Source organism: Amia ocellicauda, chromosome 3 (assembly GCF_036373705.1).
Source record: "Amia ocellicauda isolate fAmiCal2 chromosome 3, fAmiCal2.hap1, whole genome shotgun sequence".
Lineage (NCBI taxonomy): Eukaryota > Metazoa > Chordata > Actinopteri > Amiiformes > Amiidae > Amia > Amia ocellicauda.
Genome location: NC_089852.1, coordinates 1,826,255 through 1,841,727, shown reverse-complemented (window position 1 = coordinate 1,841,727; position 15,473 = coordinate 1,826,255).

The window sequence follows — 15,473 nt, the reverse complement described above, 5'->3', positions numbered from 1 at the left end:
GTTATGCAACTCTCTCCTGACTCCTCAGCAGTCGAACTCACCAGTCACTCTGCGCTGTAACTCTGCCCCCCGTGCCCCCCTCCCACTCCCACTGCGCGCCCAGCCAATCACAGTTTTTCGGCTGCTTTTTAAATATTTATTTTAAAAAAGGATTTATTTTTTACATTTTCTATCAGCCTGTGTGCAGTGTGTGTGTGTGTGTGTGTGTGTGTGTGTGTGTGTGTGCGACTGTGAAAGTGTGTGCGTTTGTTTTAGGGAGATTATGATTCAGATTTTCAGGTTATATTATCATTGTATTATGATTAAAGAGATTATGAACTGTTGCCTGTTATTATTGTTCCTGATCTAATTATCTTAACCTGGTTTAGTTGTGTGAAGAACTGGATTTTATGTAAGTGTTGAAACATCTATATGTTGCATCGATACTTAGATCATCTGAGAGGTCGGGTCAGAACAGTCAAACTGAACAAAATTCAGAAAGAGAGAGAGAAAGAGAAGAAAGAAGACTGGGAGAGAGAGACAGACGGAGAGTGAGAGCCTGAAAGCTACCTGACACGGATGGAGGGATGGAAGGATGGTGGGATGCGGAAGATGAGAAAGCGCAGAGTGCCAGGGAGAGACAGGCGGCTGTTCATCAGCATCTCTCCTCCTGCGCTGCGCATTAATCACTCCATCCAGAGAGGAGGGAGGGAGCAGGGAGAGAGAGAGAGGACTCTGAGCTGCTCCACACCTCTGCAGTGTCCTTCCACACACACACACACACACACACACACACACACACACACACACACACACACACACACACACACACACAAGCACAAGTGTCACACACAAGCCATCCCATGGACACACAAACACGCATTCACACAGGTCCAGGTGAACACATACAGTGGCACTCATGTGCTTTCTCACACACACACACAGTTGATACTCTTGAACACAGGGTTGTGGGAGTGTGGATCAAGTTTGACAGCCCTGTTGCTGAGGCAGAGAGACGGACAGACGGACACCCTCGTGTCCCCCGGGTCACAGCTGGACATCAGGCTCAACAGTAGCAATGCAACCAAATGGGACAGTCCAAGAGACGCCTCCCATTTGTGACCTGTCTTTTGCTCCTCTGGTCAGAGCTGTCTGTGGCTCTGCCTGGCGTTTGCATAAGAATGTCTTTGGGGTGCAAACAAATAAATACACTTACATACACAAACATAAACGTAAATATATCTCCCGTTCCATCTCTCCATACCATCCGCAGCTCTAACCCCAGGGCTGTGTGTTCAGCCGGTGACAGCTCTCTGTGCTGCAATGGGGGGGTCGATAGTTCCTGTTTTAGCACAGCTCCACTGGGCTGCCAGGACACTGAGAGCCTGAGGGGGGGGGACACTGGTGTGTGTGTGTGTGTGTGTGTGTGTGTGTGTGTGTGTGTGTGTCGGGGGGGGATCAATGAGATCAATTCAACCCCACCCTGTCTTTAGAGAAGCCCAACACAGCACAGAACTCCTCAAAACTGCACAGCACAACACAACACCACCCCACAGGACTGCAGTGCCACTGCGTCCCATACGACACACATCACAGTATGACACAACACAATAATAAATACATACATGCGTGCATAGAGATCAGGATGAAACGTGTGCAGCTGGTCTCGATCGGCCTCTGTTGAAGACTTGACTGTGCTGAGAATGAGCAATTACTGTAACTACTGCAGCAGTTCCTGCTACTGATGCCACTTCCACTGCTGATGACAGTTTTACCTCTCTCTCTCTCCTCCTTTCCTTTACTCTCCGAGGCGCTTTTCCACTTTTCTTTCATTTTAAATATGAATGAGCACAGAGTGTCAGAGAGAGAGAGAGGAGTCTGACCTTCAGTGAAGTGTGTCCGCTGTGGAGGGCTGTGTGTAGTGTTGGCTGGCAAAACAATAACACTGACCAGCCTCTGACACACACACACTCGCACGCATACACCAGTGCACAGACCACACCAGTGCTGCCCCAGAGCACCACTCCACCGCCACGCTGCCACCCCGCGCTCCGGCTCCTCATAGGGCTCGTCCTCCCCAGGGGTTGCGTTCCGGCAGATCTCCCGATTGATCCATTAATTCCACTGATTGTTTCTATCTTGGTCTTCCCCCCCCCACACAGACTGTTTTTATCATCATTTGAGAACCTGCTGCAGATTTCAAAGCGCTGAAAATCCTCAGCTCACCAGGAGCCACTGACACTTCTTCAGCACTATTAAAACGTCCAATTAGGCAAAGCAATTGGTCCAATTGAAGAGCTGCAGGTTGCGTGTTTGAGCGCTCAGCTGGGGGGGGAGGCAGGACTGAGACGCACTGCACTCTACAGCCCCACACCCCCCCCCCACTGCACTGGGCCAATGTAAAATGCTTAATTGACCCTTTAATTACTTAATTGTATCGCTTCCCTGCTCTGGATCGCACCACAAACATTCGTGTTCTAACCCCCCCACAGCACGGCTGTCCCTCCTTCTCTCTCTCCATTCCCCAAGCTTTTCTCCTCTCTTCTTCCAAGGCTACTTTTCTCTCTGTCACTCTTTCCCTGACCTGCACCCAGAGTACAGACTTACACACAGGAGCAAAGCAGCTCGTCAGACACTACACCCTGAGTACAGACGACAGAAGGTACTACTTAGATACAACCCCTACTGCACAGCACACAGCTACAGATTTTACACAATCAGAACATGTGCATATTGTGCATCTCATGCTATGTGCATGTGTGTGTGTGTGTGGAGGCAGGCCTAGACTTGTGTGTGTTGGTGTGAGTGTGTGTTTGTCACATTACAGAGTAAGAGGGAGAGCAATTGGAAAGGGGGGACTGGCTGCATCTGTCTGTCTGTCTGTCTCTCTCTCTCTCTCTCTCCGGTTCTCTGTGGCAGCTGTTGACCACAGACACCTTTTGAAGAAGGTGATTGACAGGGAGTCAATGTTCTGATCGCCATGGTTACCAGAACCCTGGGTGAGGATGCTTTGAAGCGGTTACTTGAAGTTCCGTTAGATCAGTGTCCTCTTACTGAGACCCCCCTGGGGGCAGAGAGAGAGAGAGAGAGAGAGAGAGGGATAAAGGTGGCTAGGTAGGGAGAGTTAAGGGGAACGAATGAAACAAAAAGAAGGAGAATTGGAGTGAGAGACGGGGGATAGGGAGAGGGGAAAAAGGAGGAAAAATGAGAGAGGGAGAGATGGAAGGCAAGACGGAGATAGCGAGAGAGATGGGGGAGGGAGAATGGGTGTGCTCTTTTCAGACTTAGAGAGTGAAGACTTAAGAACTTAAGAACATAAAAAAGTTAATCTCGAGAGGAGCCCATTCGCCCCATCGTGCTCGTTTGGTGTCCATGAATAACTAAGTGATCCAAGGATCCTATCCAGTCTGTTTTTGAATGTTCCCAAATTGTCTCTTCAGCCACATCGCTGGGGAGTTTGTTCAGATTGTGACTCTCTGTGTGAAGAAGTGTCTCCTGTTTTCTGTCTTGAATGCCTTGAAGCCCAATTTCCATTTGTGTCCCCGGGTGCGAGTGTCCCTGCTGATCTGGAAAAGCTCCTCTGGTTTGATGTGGTCGATGCCTTTCATGATTTTGAAGACTTGGATCAAGTCCCCACGTAGTCTCCTCTGTTCCAGGGTGAAAAGGTTCAGTTCCTCAGTCTCTCAGTAGGACTTTCCCTTCAGACCTGGAATAAGTCTGGTTGCTCTCCTCTGAACTGCCTCTAGAGCAGCGATATCTTTCTTGAAGTGTGGAGCCCAGAACTGTCCACAGTATCCAGATGAGCTCTAACTAGTGCATTGTACAGTCTGAACATCACTGCCCTTGTTCTCAATTCTACACTTTTGACAATATACCCTAGCATTGTGTTTGCCTTTTTTATTGCTTCCCCACATTGCTTGGATGGAGAAAGTGAGGAGTCCACATAGACTCCTAGGTCTTTCTCATGCGTTACTTCATCTAGTCCTATTCCTCCCATAGTGTCCTTATAGTGGACATTTCTGTTACCTACATGTAATACCTTGCACTTGTCCACATTGAATTTCATCTGCCAGGTGTCGCCCACAACTGAATATTATCTGAATCCCTTTGAATAGCCTGTGCTGCCGAGATTGTATCTGCTGAGCCGCCTATTTTAGTATCATCTGCAAATTTGACAAGTTTGCTAACTATCCCAGAATTCAGATCACTGTCTTTTAATGTCCGTCCTGCATGACTGTGCGCTGCTGTGGGTCACGGGTCACTTCCTGTTCCTCTGTCCAGTGCTTCTCCACACTCTGTCCTGGCAGCGCAGTCCTGTGTGAGTTCAATTCTCAGTTCAGTCCCAACTAGCTGCCGTGGCCCCTCCACTCCTCCCCCTCTCCTCTTAATTAGCTCCCTCATTAAAGTGAAGCAACTCATTAAGATGCCAGCTGACCCCCGAAAATATCCATATGTCTATCTCAATCACTGCTGACGACCACAGGGAGAGAGGGAGGGAGGGCTGAGATAAAATTGTGCACTCTTGCGCTAACTCTTATCCCTCGTTTCTCTCCTCCTCTCCTTCACTCACTCACTCTTTTCTTCCTGTCTTTCGCCCCGCTCTCCCTGTCACAGGAATAATAAAGAATATGTAAGTGCCAGATGCAGTTATTCCACTACGCAGACAGATACATAGATCAAATGAATCAGTATATAAAGCTGCAGTCCCTCACTGCCCTGTGTCCCAGATTGTGACGATGGTCCTGTTTCAGGAGCTCTGGATCTCTGTTGCAACACTGAGACGCACCACAGCACACCACTACACACCACAATACACCACATTACACCACAGCGCATAGCACACCATAACACAACATAACACACAACAATGCATGACAGCACACCACAACAAACCATAGCACACAGCAGCACACCAAAATACACCACACCACACAAAAACACACCACAGCACCATCACATAACACACCACAGCACACCACTGTACACAACACACCACAGCGCACAACACACCACAACACAAAAAAACACACCATTAAAAAAAACACCACAGCACATGATAACATACCTCAACACACTACTATACAGCACAACACACCCTAACACCACAGCACATAACAAAACACCACAACACACCACTGTACACCACAGCACTCCATAGCACATGACAACACACCACAACATACTACTATACACCACAGCACACAACACAACACATCACACCACTGTACACCACAACACACCATAGCACACCACACCATAACACACCATTGCACACAACAGCACACCACAACACACTACAGCAAAAAAGTAAAGATATTGTCACTCAATATCCCAACAGCATCACCAACAAAAACGCCAACCGCAGTAACATCACTGACTAGTCCTGCCTGGGGCCCACCTGCACCAAGACTGACAAACCCAGAGCTACACTCACTCACAGCACAGCGAGGCAGTGGGGGGGTAGGTATCTAGGCTTCACATCCCTCTGGGAGGAGAGGTGGCAGGCCGGGTAGTGAGGTGAGGTAGCGATCTCTCCAGGGGTCTGGTCTGATGAAAACCCAATGTAGGCCAGACCACTCAGCAATCTGATTCATGACTACAGACCCCGAGGGAGAGGGAGCGGAGAGGAGAGGAGAGGGGAGGGAGAGGGTGAGGGAGATGTATTTCCCGTCCCCATCGCCCTGTTCCTGAGCACTGGCCCTGTCTGTCAACGCTGTGGCAACACCGGTGACAAAAAAGCTTTGAATTGAAGCATTTTGAATTGGACTGAATTGAGAAAGAGAGATGAGTGTGTTGGTGATAGTCAGAATGAACAATAAGAGAGTGAGAGAGAGAGAGGGAGAGGGGGAGAGAATATGACACCTGGTGAAGACTTAAGTCTGAAGACAGTCTGCTATTCCGGGAGATTGAGAGAGAACAGAAGACAGCACAAGGTCTGCAGTCTATATTAATTAGGCTGGCGCACACCTGTTCACTGCACACCTGTGTAACCCGGTGCATTATGAATGGAGTGAAGCTGGCTGAGCAGGAGGCGGGGGGAGGAGAGAGACACATACAAACACACGTACACACACTGCAACGAACTACACTAATAAAATAAAAACACAAACATACACTGCAATGGTTCAGTTTCTCCTCTCCTCTCCTCTCGACTCCACTGTATCAATCCTACAGCTGTGCAGTTTTCCAGCTGTGCCAAATAATCCTTTTTAAGCTAGTCTAAGAAATTAAACTTTTAATTAATCGCACTGTCGGATCTCCACTGCGCGGACCTCTCCGACTCAGAGGGAGAGGTTGTGTCGCGGCGTGTGTATCTTTTGTGTGTGTTGCTATTGTGCGTGCGTGTTTGTTGTGTGTTTGTTTATCCAGGTACTTTGGGCAAAACAACAAATAGACAGAAACATCGACATAGATAAATTGATAAGCAGTGGTGTAGTCGAGGGCATACACAGACATCTGCCCACGTAATGAGAAGGGAACTTTACGTACGCCCACGTAACTTTTGTTAAGATTTTGTGTATACCTTCCTATAATGCCTATAATGGATTCTGTTGTTTGTCCGCTATTCCCTGGTCGACAAACCGCCAGCCCACCCCCCGGCCAATGAATCACCAGCCAGGTATTAGGGAAAACCATATTGGGTTACAATCAGATACACACAAATAAAATATAAAATAAAAACTGAATTGATTTGTTTAAGTTTATTGGAGAGTCCCCTGCCTATCTCATCAATCTGTCTGTCTGTCTGTCAATCACTCCAGTGCATGCCATGACTGAAGTCTCCACGCAGAAGTGTATCTTTGGTCAGTTGCGGTTTGCCTGTTCCTGCCTGCTGCACGGTGCAACGGTGAAATTTATCAGAGACGACCAGGCAGTGTCGTCCAGCTCCACTGCCCACAGACAGCCTGGCACTCTGCCACACAGCGCTCTGAGCCAGGGCTCCGCTGGCCCTGCCAAGCTCTGGCACTGAGGGATGGAGAGAGAGGGGGATGGAGAGGGGGTGAGAAACTGCAGGTCTTCCTAGGAGTGGGTGAGAGGAGAGAGGGGAGAGGGGACAGGGAGGAAGAGAGAGAGAGAGAGAGAAGGCAAAGAGGGAGGGAGGGAAGGAGAGACTACAGATCTCCTTAAGAAAGGTGTGAGAGGAAAAGGAGAGAGGGAGCTGTGGCAGATGGACAGGAGGAGTTGGAGGGAGCAAGAGAGATGGGTTCGGCAAAGAGGGAGCAGGAGAGGTCCTGGAGGGAGGGAGAGAGAGAGAGAGGACAAAAAAGGTGTGAGAAAGGAAGGAGGAAATATGGAGAGTGAGAGATAGGGAGGAAAATTACACTTTCATCCCCTGAAGCCATTTACAGGGACTCTCCACCCATCCCCTCCATCCGTGCACTCCTCCGCCCCCATCCCTCCTTTTGTTAGTGGTGATCTGGCTCGCAGTGTCTCGCTACACACACTCACAGCGCAGCAATATGCCCGTGCAATCGCACACTGAGCTGTGACCCCCTCCCCCCGGGCTGCTGTCTCTGTCCCAGTTGATTCTTCTGTGGCAATTATTATTAACGGCTCGGCATCGATTTGTTACATCATTATACAGCAGCCAGGGTCGATGGCAACACAGCGCAACTCAACGGAGAGAGAGAGATAATATGAGAGAAGTAAGAGAGAGGGAGAGAATGAAAAAAGGCTGGTAATATCACAGGCCGGGAGCAGGAGAGACTTCATTGGTCGAACAGAGATCCTCTTGGCTGCTGGCCGGGCTGCGCAGATGAGTGTAAAGAGCCCAATTAAACACAACACACTTAGTCACTAGCATGATCCACTGGCGGCTAGCGCACAACACTCTCACACACACACACAGCACTCTCACACACAACACCCTAACACACACTGACACACACACAGCACTCACTGCACACACACTGACTAACTGCAGTCACAATCACAAACACACACTCTCACACACACAGCACTGCACACAAACATACTGCACACAGCACCCTCCGCACACACACCCCGAAGTATACACAGACAGCTGATATATAACTGTAAACTGTGTGTGTTTTTCTGTGGCTGTGCTCTGCTGGGCCCAGGGGCAGGGCTCTCAATCCACTGATACAAATGGAGCTTAAAAATAAATATAAATAAATAAATAAAGTGGGGCAACGCTGGAGAGTCTCGGGTGGTGGGGGGTGGGGTTGTGCTGCCAAGAGAAACGAGGCAGAGGGAGAGCGAGAGAGAGAGAGAGAGGGATCCTGAGCATTCTGGCCCACAACACAGTGCGCATACAGGACTATTATCCAAATATAGTTTGTGTAAATATGCCTGTGAAAGTCTGTGAAATGATGTTGATGTTGCCTTGCTCCCCATCACCCTGTTTTCCAGCACTCGACCTGAGCGGCAGAGTTGTGGAAACTTAATCCTGCCAATAAAACTCCTTCCTTTGAGAGAGAGAGAGAGAAAAAAGAAAGCTAGAGGGAGAGCAGCAGCACTGGGGGGTGAAGCAGCATGCGAGCGTCTCTCCCAGGGCTCCTGCTGTTGCCACAGACAGCGGACACCGCCCCCCGCCCTGCACACCTGGCACAGCAGAGCCCAGGTAACAGCAGCAGGCTTGGGGCCTCTGCGCCAGTCCAGTCTTTCCCACCCTGTGGCTGCTCCTAACTTCCTGTGACAGATTTTTTGCACCCCCACATTTTAGGCACCCTAAGAAACCACCTAACGATCGCACACCCCTGACTGCACTGTAATGAAGTGTACTGTAATGTATTGAACTGTAGTTTACTGCACGGTACTGTAGTATAATGTATTGGACTGTAGTATACTGCAATGCACTGTAAAATACTGTACTGTATTGCATACTGTACTGACGTATACTGCACCGTAGAGTTCTGTACTGTGCCCCGGGTCACGGGGTCTCATACACGGGAGAGAGAGCTAATTGCGCATCGCAACATCTGCACAACTTCTGAGCCGCGACAGCAGCAGCACCAGCAACAACCACAACCACAACCACCACCGCATACCAAAGCTGGCGGTGATTCCGTGACAAGAATATGTTTGCCTTGCACCCCCCACCCCAGCCTAAACACAACCCAGTGCGCTAACATCACAACACAAATACACGCAGTTCGTTGTTTGGAACCTGTGGGATCCATCTCTGCATCTGCGTAAAACAGCGCCGACGCTACAGGGGAGCATAACGTCCAACGGTCCGCATATCGGCGAGCTTTGCGCGCTGCCGAGTCCCTGCCAGCTCACGCAGCCCCCGCCGCTGCCCCCTGCGGCCCTGCGCCCCACCGCGTCTCTGTCCGGGGGTCCGTACAGCACAGAATCGATGGGCACACACTCATACAGGTCAACCGCAGTGACCCCACGCAGCCCCGGCCACTAATGCGGACCCACACTGTCCACCCTGTCCACACTTCACTACAGTCCACGGCGACTGCAGCAGCCCCGCCGCGCACTGCACCTCCCAGCCAGTGTGTGTGGGTTTATAGCTCAAAACACACACCACCTCCACTCGCAATAAATGTGTTCACAACAACTCGTAAATAACATTGGTGTGACAGGCGACAAACCACACCGTGTGTACATCGTCTGCAAAAACGTGTCTATTATTGGCGCCTCCCCTGCGTGGGACTGTTTTAGGAGTGTTGAGCCACGAATCCAGATGCAGTCTGTGTAGAAACACGGTCTATCCGTGGGTCTCACTCACTGTCGGTCTTGACGTACACAATAAATCCCCTAAATTGTGCAGAACACATCTGTCTATTGATCTTTCTGTCTTGCCTTAATGTACATCTATCTATCAACACTACATTGTCGGTATGTAATGGTGTGTGTGTGTGTGTGTGTGTGTGTGTGTGTACTGTACACACACACACACACACACACACACACACACACACACTCAATATACACATCGCCGTACTGTAGGACGTGTGCTGTCCGTGCACAACCCCAACGTTACACCTAGTCAACGCGAAACAATCATTCTATTTCAGCAGCACTTGGACATTTGAATGTATATTATTGTAACTTTGCATGTTTTTATTGCCATGCACACACAGTCTGCCCGCCCCAGCCCCCAGCCCCCAGCCCCCAGCCCAGCGCAGCCCACTCTCCTCCCTCGTGGTCCAGCCCGAGCCCTTTACCTCGCCTCCCCGCCGGTCCCGGGCAGTCCCTCTACATGCTGCAGCAGGTGACCGAGCCGCTCCGGGGACAAAAGCCACGCCGCCGCGATGCAGCTTCTTCCCGTGCGTGTGGAGAGTTGATCTCTTTGCGCAAAATACATCAATAATATAGTCCAACAGCAAAAACACAACCAAGAAGAACTAGACTGTAAAAAACACAATTCAATGCACAGGGGGTGTGTGGGAAGGAGAGAGAGAGTTGTGTGGATATTTGCGAAGGTGGGAAGAAAATATGTGCAAAGATTAAAAAAAGATAAAAACGGAATCCGGTAGCAGGTCTGCGCTCTGGCTGCTCCAGGCGTGCATTCCCCGCAGCCCCAGCGCCGCTCCACGCACCGCACCGCACCGCACCGCACCGCACTTCCACTCCTCCAGTCAGCCAAGACGAGCGAACAGGCAGCCCGACACCAGCACCAGCACAACAGCCACCGGCTCACTCACTCGTCCGGTACGGCACTGAGAGAGAGATAGAGAGATGGAGAGCTGGAGGGAGGGAGGGAGGGAGGGAGTGAGTGGGAGGAGGCATGAAACAGGCAGAGCGGGGCGGGGAAAGGGGGGTGCGATACAAGGACGATCAAGTCACTTCAAGGGTGAGACGAGAGGGGTTTCTTGCGTTATTGATGTCCGTGTTGATGTGTGTATTTAATGTTTGTGAGCGCGCGGCTCTATCGACCCCCTGGTTTCCCTCCATTGCGCGCTGCCCTCGATGCATCCATCACCCTGTCATAATAAACACACACTGCACACTGTACTAACACACTGCACACTGTACTAACACACTGTACTAACACAATGCACACTGTACACTGTACTAACACACTGCACACTGTACTAACACACTGTACACTATACTAACACTGTACACTATACTAACACACTGCACTATCACACTGCACACTGTACACTGTACTAACACACTGCACACTGTACACTGTACTAACACAATGCACTAACACACTGTACACTATACTAACACACTGTACACTATACTAACACACTGCACTATCACACTGCACACTGTACACTGTACTAACACACTGCACACTGTACACAGTACTAACACTGAACAGTACTAACACACACACACTGTCCACAGTACTAATACACACACACAGACTGCACTGCAATGATGCATACACTTACTCACACAGCACTGACTGACAAAACATACACACAGTAACACACTCACACTGACACAAACTACACACTTCACACAGTGCAAACACACACACTACAACCCCCACCCCAGAGAGAGGAGAGGGTGACAGAGACAGAGAGGAAAGACACACAGAGGAGATGAGAGAGGGAGAGACAGAAAGAGGGAGAGAGGGAGAGGGGAGACAGTGAGGAGAGAAGAGATGAGAGGAAGAGACAGACAGAGGAGATGAGACAGGGAGAGACAAAGAGTAGAGAGGGAGAGACAGAGAGAGAGGGGGGGTGGCTCTGGGGATGTGCACCTCTGTCAGAATGACCTTCAAACGACTCCTTCGTTCAAACACGCAAACTGCCGCTTTTCCCGCACCGCCCCCCCGCCACACCACACAGCTGCGCTCCTCTCCTCAGTCACTCAGAGTCACCGTCCCTCCAACCGCTAAAGTCACGGGCCCACGCCAGGCCGGCACTCACTGCTGCCGCTGCTTTGCACCCTGGTTTGCACAAGCAGAGCCCCAGCAGAAACACGATACCATATAAAACAGATCATTGAAGAAATTAAGGTATGTTTGTACTTTCTGCACCGCCCCCAGACCCTAAAGTTGTCAGTTATGCGTTTCAGCAGGCAGAGGCATGGGGGGACGGGGTGTCCTCTGCATGATACTGTGCTGCCGTGCTGTGAGTGTGTGTGTGTCTGTCTGTTGCTCCTCTCTCTATGCTGATCTCCTAACAAGCTTCTCCCCCCAGGAGCAGACAAGCTGCGTTTAAATTACACCTCCCGGAAAACATCGCAGTCTCACCCCGTCGCTTACTACTTAATCCGCTAATTAACCTGCCCCAGCTCTCCCCTTTGCTCCCTCTCTCGCTCTCCATTCTTCTTTTTTCCTCCGTTCCCTTCTCCCGATCCCTCTCCTCTTTCCCGCTCCAGCGTTCCGTCTACATTCGAACCCTTCTCAGTCTCAGAGGCAGATCTGGGAGAGAGACAGACTGCAGGACCAATCAGGACTTCTCATCCCGTGGTCATTTCAGCTGAGTAATTAACCTGCCCTTACTGCCCAGGGTCTGTAATGTAGCCCTCCGTGCCTCCTGACTCCCCCTCACCTAATTGGGCCAATTAAGTGAATAATTGGCTAAATTGAACTAACAGCCGGCTCACCATGCTTAGTGGCGCCTCCAATCAGATGAACCTCTCAACCCACAAGCTGCTGCAGACCATCTCAGCATGGGTTCATTAGGACTTACTGATAAAGTGACCAGGTTAATTAGGTAATTGAGAGGGGAGGGGGAGCTGGGTTCGAAGGAACTCATTTAAAACCCTAATTCAAACTTCAAACATTCAAATTTCAGGTTTTTATACAGTTTGATTGTGATTTGTCAGCTGCCTGAACCCCGACCCCAGCCAACAGCACTGTGTCAAGCCCGGCCCTACAGACCTGCCCACGGTTCAGTCACCGCAGCCCCCACATGAATGAACACCTCACTTCACTGTGGGCTCAAACCCTAACTTTAGCCCGGGCCAAACAGTGACCCATGTCTGATCGCTGAGTTGAATTGGAATGTGTGCTTTAGCTAAATGGCTGAAGCCAATACCTGACGTTAGAGAATTCCCACCGCCGTCCCTCCACAATATGAGATGAACTTGGGAAGAGATTCAGAGATTCAGAGATTCAACAAAAATATAAACGCAACGATTTCAGAGGTTTTATCAAGTTTCCGTTCATATAAGGAAAGCAGGGATGGATCCGTGAGGAGCTAACTTCTCCAGCGCCGGCGGACATCGAGGTGAGCATTTCCCACTGAAGTCGGTTTGTGCAGAAATGCTGGGGTTGCGTAACCCACAGTGTCGTCAGCTGTCCGGGCGGCTGCTCTCAGATGATCACGCAGGTGAAGAAGCCAGATTTGGAGGCCCTGGGCTGGCCTGGTGACATGTGGTCTGCGGTCGTGAGGCGGGTTGGACGTCCTGCCAAATTCTTTGAAGGCTTATGTTAAAGAAATGAACATTCAATTATCTTGGAACAGCTCTTGTGGCCATTCCTGCAGTCAGCAGCCAATCATACACATACATGTGTTGTGCAACAAAACTGCACATTTTAGAGTGGCCTCTTATTGTCCCAGCACAAGGGCCACCTGTGTCACGATCGTGCCGTTTAATCGGCTTCTTGATCTGCTACACCTGTCGGGGATTATCTTGGCAAAGGAGAAATGCTAACAGGGATGTCAACAAATTCGTGCACAAAATATGAGCGAAATACGTTTTTTGTGCAAATGGAAAATGGGAGGTTTTATTTCAGCTCATGAAACACAGAACCAATGCTTTACAAGTTGTGTTTATATTTTTGTTATTTAGTTTGTTTAATTCTTCTAAAAACATGAAAATCCAAATGTTTACAATGTGGTGGGAGGGGCTGGAGTGCCACACAGTTACACAAAGCGGGTGTGACTGTGGCCTGAGAAAGCATTATTGTGAACTACACTACACTGTGTTGTTGTGTCCTATTCTGAACTACACTACACTGTGGCTCCCATGCGTATCAGCGATATACAGCTCTGTAAACACACCATGTCTTTGCTTTTTAAAAAGAAGAAGGGAGAGAGAGAGAGAGAGAGAGAGAGAGAGAACAGTGTTGTGTTAGTCAGTAAATGCAATTTCATATGGCATGTGTTATTGTACCAGTTTATGCATTATCCATTCACAGCTGTTCAGTGAACGCTGCAGCCAGAGTGTGGGGGGGGGGTTCTTATTTATTTTCCTATTTAAATTGGAGAGGTTGAGGAAAATTACAACGAGTGTGAAGGTACAGAGGGTGAGAAGAAGACAGAGAAGAGATGCAGGATGCAGGGCCCATACTGATGGGTAGGGAGGGGAGTGAGACACGATTATAGGGAATTGAATTTAGATGGAAAAGATTAACTGAGAGAAAGAGACAGAGAATGAGAGAGAAAGAGAGGGAAGCTTGGTATATTCTTGCCTGTTCTTGATAATCTTCTGGAACGCAGAGAGAGAGAGAGAGGGAGAGGGGGAGGACTGCAGTGACAGAGTATGATTGGTAGGCAGAGACGACTGTGCATGCAGAGAGAGAGAGGGAGGAAGGGAGGCAATGAGAGAAAGAAGGAGAGCGAAGGAAAGAGAAGCGAGGGGAGGTATATGGAGAAGGGGAGGGAGTAGAAACTGAGAAAGAGAGAGGGGGAGGGAAGAGAGGTCCTCCTGAGGAAAGACAAAAGTGATGTAGAAGAATAAAACAGAAGGAGGTAGAGAGAGAGAGAACGGTGGGGGAGTGGGAGAGAGAGAGAGGGAGAGAGGGGGCGGGGGCCGAGTTTCCCTGCCCAGGTGATTCCGACACACTTAGCATTCCGGGCAGGATCGCCGGAGCGGCTGCAGGACAATCCCAGAATAACAATGGAGCGCAGCACGGCCACAGGAGAGCCCAGGACAACACGCTGCAGGAATACTGTCCGAGCACTGGGGCTGGAGGGATGGATTAGGAGAGGGAGAAGGAGAGAGGGACATCAAAGAGGGCATAGAAAATGCAGAGGCAGAGGGAAGGAGAGATTATGAGAGAGGGGGGGGTAGAGCGGGAGGAGGAGAGGAGAGAGAAAGATAACAGGTGCCCCTTCCCTCCCCCAATACACACATTCCTCTACTTGCCCAGTCAGTCCATATGTATTAATACAACACGACCGAATCGCTTTCCTTTCTACCGTTCACTTCCTCCCCTCCCTCCCCCTCTCCGTCTCAGAGATTTCCCTCATTAGAAATTCAATTAAACAAGGACTTGGGTTTTGGTCAGGGAATAAAGTGCACTCTCTCTCTCTTGCACACACTCCCCCCCCCCATACACACACACTGTTGTTTACATTTTAAATCTATAGTGTTTTAAAAACAGTCTGACAAGTTATTTTGTACCTGGGAGCATAAATTACAATAATTCTAAAATACTTGTATGTATGTGAGTGACACAGATATGCACAGAGTGTCACACACTGTCACACACCTCGACACATCCTGACACACACACACACACACACACACACAATACTCTCACACTTCCCCTCTCTCCCACTGGGCGCCGTATCTATAGACAGGGTGTTTGGTCTCAACAGAACAGAACCCATCTGCTCTGAGACACAACAAGACCATTTTAGACTTTCAAAACAAGAGTG